The sequence below is a fragment of the Urocitellus parryii genome, chromosome 4, assembly GCF_045843805.1.
Source record: "Urocitellus parryii isolate mUroPar1 chromosome 4, mUroPar1.hap1, whole genome shotgun sequence".
NCBI lineage: Eukaryota > Metazoa > Chordata > Mammalia > Rodentia > Sciuridae > Urocitellus > Urocitellus parryii.
In genome coordinates, this window is record NC_135534.1 from 64,401,659 (window position 1) to 64,407,658 (window position 6,000).

General features: G+C 43.0%; 1 protein-coding gene across 4 annotated transcripts in view; it reads right to left on the reverse strand.

Annotated features, from left to right (window-relative positions):
* Positions 1 to 5,624, reverse strand: part of Fam168a (family with sequence similarity 168 member A) — a 183,693-nt gene extending 178,069 nt beyond the window's left edge. For all 4 annotated transcript variants that reach the window (XM_026409147.2, XM_026409145.2, XM_026409144.2 and 1 more), the window contains exon 1: positions 5,391 to 5,624. The gene's annotated coding sequence lies outside the window, so the exon portion shown is untranslated. The remainder of the gene's footprint in view (positions 1 to 5,390) is intronic.
* Positions 5,625 to 6,000: the final 376 nt, after the last annotated feature.

Genomic DNA, 6,000 nt, shown 5'->3' on the forward strand with positions numbered 1-6,000 from the left:
TTGAGATAGGTTCTCACCAAGTTGCTTAGGGCCTCGCTAAATTGCTGAGGCTGGCCTTGAACTTGCAATCCTCCTGCCTTATCCACCAGAGCCCAGTCACTGGAATTGGCATGCGCCACTGTGCTCAGCTCAAAATAAATTTTAAAAGTGCCAGGGATGTAGCTCAGTGGAAGAGCATTTGCCTAGAGTATTCAATTCTCAATACCACCAAACAAAAAAGAAAAGAAAGAAAGAAAGAAAAAGAAAAGAAAGTAAGTCACAGAAGAACACTTACACTATGATACTATTTATAAACAGTTGCACACGCAGGGCAAGGAATGTCTCTTACCTAGCATGAGAGAGGCCCTGGGTTCTATTTGCAGCTGCCACAAAAAATAAAAAAAGTTGCAAGTGAAAACTATATTGTTTACAAAGGGTTGAAGGGGGGAATGCTGGGTAGTGATACTGGCCAAATTTTATTGTTATATTGTATGGATGTACAAATATGTAACAACAAATCCCATCACTATGTACAACTGTAATGTATCAGTAAAAAATGTGTAGGGCTGGTGTTTTAGTTCAGCAGTAGAGCCCTTGCCTTATAGGTGTGAGGCACTAGGTTAAATCCTCGGCATCACATGAAAATAAATAAAATAAAGGTATTGGATCCATCTACAAAAAAAAAAAAAAGTTTTCTTTATATGGAAAAAAATATATATATTGTTTAGATATTTAGAGATATGCACATATTTGGTATAGTAAGGGAATGATTCATATCAAATTCAGGAAAGTGGTTACCCCTGAGGGAGAGGAAAGGAGGAAGATTCAATTGAGCAGCACTTCCCAAGAAGCTTTAAAAATACTACAAACTCCTTTTTTGTTAGGCTGGGTAATAGTACACATCTTCAACTGTTATTATTGTTTAAATTTTGGATTTGTATTATATATACTCTTATACATATGAATTATTTCACAATGTAAAAGGAAGATGTGGGCAGGGGAAATAGCTCAGTTGGTAGAGTGCTTGCCTTGCATGCACACAGCCCTAGGTTCAATCCCCAGCACCACATACAAGAAAAAAAAAAATCACCTAAAAGAAACATGTGAAGAAGAATGAACTGTAATCCAAACTCTTTCTCTTACTGGCTGTATAATTTTAAGCAAATCATTTAATCCCTGACAGTCTTTCTTATTTTATAGAAGAGGAAATCAACAACTCACATCTGTTTAGTACTTTCCTTGGCATTTAAAGAACTATTTAAAGGGGCTAGGACTGTAGCTCAGTGGTAGAGCGCCGGCCTCACATGTGTGAAGCAGTGGGTTCGATCCTCAGCACCACATAAAAATAAGTAAAGATATTGTATGTTTATCTATAACTTAAAAATTTTTTTTTCAAAAAAAAAGAACTATTTAAAGTTCCTAGACTGGGCTGGGGATGTGGCTCAAGCGGTAGCGCACTCGCCTGGCATGCGTGCAGCCCGGGTTCGATCCTCAGCACCACATACAAAGATGTTGTGTCCGCCAATAACTAAAATAAATAAATAAATAAATAAATATTAAAAAATTCTCTCTCTTTCTCTCTCTCTTAAAAAAAAAAGCTGAAGAGTGAGAAAAAACATTCTTAAAAAAAATAAAATAAAATAAAGTTCCTAGACTACAAATATGCAAATAGGTAGCACAAACATGCAAACTGCAGATAAATTGTTATATCATAATAATACAAAATAATGCCTCTTTAATAAATAATAAAATACCATAATACTAAGAACTCATTGGTAGGGCACAGAACACAATTCATCATTCTAGCCATTGCCTAGCTTTTTAATAATGGGAATTTACACTGTTTTAGTGTACATTACGCAACACTCTATGTTAAATGCTTTCTTGGATTATTTTCTCTAATCCTCAAGCAACCTTATGAGATTAGTTCTATTATGCCCACTTTAAAGATGAGTTCAATGTGCCCAAGGTCATACAGTAATAGTGATGGACAGACTTCAGAACCCACTCAGTCACTGCACTCATTTTGCCTCACTTTTTTTCACATTAAATTCTCTCTCCCATGACACTTAAAGCTCCTTGACAACTGCTTTTTGTTCATCTTCATTTCCCCTGGAACTTAGCAGGCATCCAATAAATAAATAGTAAACAGATATTTCATATATGTGCAGTGTTTTCAAGACATAATTTCAGGACATGAACTGATTTATTCCTCTTGATACCTTTGGGAAATACAAAGCATTTTTTGTTTGTTTTGTTTTACCATATTTAAGTGTATAATTTGGGGCACTGAGTACATTCACAATGCTGAGCAACCATTACTACTAAATATGAAAGGTTTCTAATGACTTTACTGAAGTCTCTGCTTTTAAGTGGTGGATTTGAAGCCAGTTTGACTCCTAAATTCATGAGCTCTTCATTCTACCAAGGCTTCTACCAATACCTTCACCTGCTCTCCCCTTTTCACCAGAGTGTCTGGAGGGTCAAATGAAGTAAAGATGCTCAAACACTTTATTCACATTAATACTATACAGATGACTGTAGCTGTAGGGGGGAAAAATCCACCAACACATTTCTCTCAGGTGATTACTTTTCATTTTGAGCTTTCAAAAGCCAGGACTTTCAGAGAAACATCCCACCTCTAGACATTGCCTGCAGATGCACAAAAGCAAGGTCTGGACCCCATAGTAAAGTTATGAGGAGAAATGTTTGCATTAGTTAGATTACATTCTCATAGTATTACAGGTAACTGCTCAAACCTGATTTTTATTGTAATACAGAAAGCTTTCTCATAAAAAAAAAAAAAAAAACACTTTCAATTCCAAGGGTGAGTGCAACCTTCCATCATTCTGCCCATTTTGAAAACTACCAAAAAAAAAAAAAAAAAAAGATTCCAATTGGTATTTTTGTGTGCTCAACTGAAAGCCAAGAAAAGTGGTTTGCTTTCAAGCTGAACTCTGAGGCTTTAACAAAAATAAAAAGAATTATTTTGATCCCATTGGTGCCAATTTTATCCTCTTTACAATTCATTTTTCCTTAGTCTGAGCTCTAATCAACATCTACTTCATGTTTAACATATTATAGTTAATGCAATTAAGTCCAGAAAACAGTTTCCCTAAAGATGTTCCCTCCTTTCACACTCTACTTTCCATTGTCAGCGTTCTGCCATGAGAATAAGCATATCTCTTTAAGTCAAATTTCTGATGAATAGATGGAGATGTTGTTTCTGTAGTTAATACAATGCATACATCACCATCATCCCCTAAAAAATAAAAATGATTCTCTATACTTCATTTATCAACATCTGATAGAATTCTGATCACCTGAATTCCTTTAGAAGAAAATTCAATCTATAGAAATAGTCCAATTATTTTAAGTCTTATCAAGCAATGTCAAAAGAGAATCAAATGAAAAACTCCATCAGTACCAAACCATCTATCTCACCAATGAATATTTATGACATTTCCATATTTCCTGTCTTCTGTTTACATAAAGCAGTGATGCCAAGACTCATCTCAGGATTATTAGCCTGCAATACAATGATGGGCCTAATTGCCTTGCAAACCAGGACACCAATAAATGGAGTCTTCAAGCAATCAATTTTAAGAGGAAAGAAAAAAAAGAAAAAAGCGTTTTCTGCATACATGCACGTTGACTGCTTAGAAAATAAATTCAGCTTTATATTTTTTAGTCTCATTCATTAGTTCTCAAGCAAGGAATGCACCCTTAACCTCAAGCTCATCAAATCTATTTAAATTCCAGTACTAGTTTTAATGCACCAGGAGGAGGAGGGAAAGGAGAAGACAGAGCCCTCATACAGAAAGATACCTATCACAACCTCCTCACATCTCCTCCCACCTTTAGTTTCAAAGTGCCCCCCAACTTCTCTTTATGATACTCGAATAATAAAAGACATCCTCCCCTCCTTAACTTTACCTTTTTGGCTGACTTCCAAAAGATACTAATACAAATAAAACAAACAAAAAGATCAAACTAAAGCTTAAAATGTCCTTTAGAAGAGTCTTTAATGTACCTTCTCTGTTCCCTACAAAGTCCCCTTTAACAATCTTCCAATTACTGCCTCCCCTCAAAACGCAGCAACCAAAACTGTCCCTTTAAGTGTTCTAACCCCTAAACCTCTGGTGTCTCTTGGAGGACATCCCAATCCTTCCTCTCCAGAAAAATCCAACCCACTCCTTCCCAGTATTGCACACCTCTCCATCCTCTCTATCCCATCCATACCAACAACCCCAGGTCTCTCACATCTTAAATTTCCTCTCTACCACCTCACCATCCACAAACACCTCTCCAGCTCATCACAGACATTCCTTCTCCAAAACTCCCTCTGCCACCTTGGCTAAGGGACATTTTCTTTAAGATACCATCCCCCAACCTTGCTCACCACCTGCCACTATTCTTTCAGTGAATCCAGTCTAGCAGTCGCATGTGCCCTCTGCCTTCTCCCTACACAGAGAGCCACCATGCCCCCTCCAGTGAGTCCAAGATCACCCTAAATCCTATTCCACTGTCCCCACCCCCAATTTCAATCCTTGTCCTCCCATTTTGGGCCTAACTTCCAATTTATCCCCCTCCTTCCAGGTCACCATAACACTCCATCCCCCATTGAAAGTCTCACCCCTACCAGCACCTATTCCAACCTTCATCAACCATCCCAGGAAAATCTCAAATTCCACCCCCTCTGCTCTATCTTAACCATGCTAATTCCATAAGTCTCCGCAAATTCCACCATCCCCAGGTGACAAACGCCCACTTTAAGCTCAGGTCTCAACCCATGCCAAGTCCCTCACCCCCAGCTCCTACCACCCTACCACCTCCATCAAGCTTACTCCAGTCCCACCCCAAATTCCACCTTCCTGAATTAAAACACTCCCCAGGGCCCTATTCAACGGTTTACATCCCACTCTGTATAGAAATCATCCACCTATCTCCCACCCGGGCTCAGATCCCAAGCTGTCAACTGCTCCAGGCCAACCCCAAATCACCACCCTCATTCAGTCCCCTCCCCCATTATAAAAACCATCCCACTTCAGTCTCCTATCTCGCCCCAAGACCATCCCAAATCTTTCCCGACACCATCCCCCCCCAACACACACACACACACACACACACACACACACACACACAGGCTCCTGTCCCAGGTCCGACTATTCCCCCATTAAAAGCCCACCTCCTTCTTCCCCCCTCCAACCTGCTTGGGTCCCACCCTCACCCCACCCCCAGCCCGCGCTCGGACAAGTCTCCCCCGCCTGCCCGCCGTTCCATCGCGACCTCAGCCCCCTCCCCCAAGCCGCGAGGGGGCTCCGCAGCCCCCACTCTCATTCTCCCCAGCGCCGCCAGCCCAGGCTCCAGACCAGCGGGCCAGCGGGCCGGGGGGGTGGGGGTCTCCTCACCGGCTAGCCTCTGCAGGCGAAAACGGCTGCGGAGGCGACAGGAGGCGATGCCCTTGTCTTCTCCGGAGGCTACAGCGGCGACGCTCTCGCTCCCTCGCCCGTGTCCAGTAAGGTGGCGGATGGCGCGCAGGGACGGGAGCCTCCTCCTCAGCTACTGGGCTCTGAATCCTCTGCAGTAGCCGCGGAGGAGCCCGACGGGTGGGGGGAGGGGACGATCGGCTGCAGGCGAGAGAGGAGGAGGCGGAGGGAGGGGGCGGGGGACCGCTGAGAAGGGCGGGGGAGGAGGAGCCGCCGCGGCGTCGCGACACGTCCCACGGACTCAGTGCGCCGGGACCACAACTCCCGGCATGCCCTGTTCCAGCCCGCACAAGGCCTTTGCTTCCCCGCCGCGCGGCCGCGCTGAGGGTTCCGTGCCCTCTCCCACCACGGACAATGGAATGAGCTGTCTGTACACTGGCGCCTTTTGTAGCCTTGAAGACCACATGTCGGGAAAGTCGGCGGTTCTGCACCCCGATCCCCAGGTGGCGTAGCTCGCAAAGTCTCCAATCTACACAGACACGGGTTGCCTCCCGCTGGACTACATCTCCCGGCGTGCCACACAGCCTCCCAC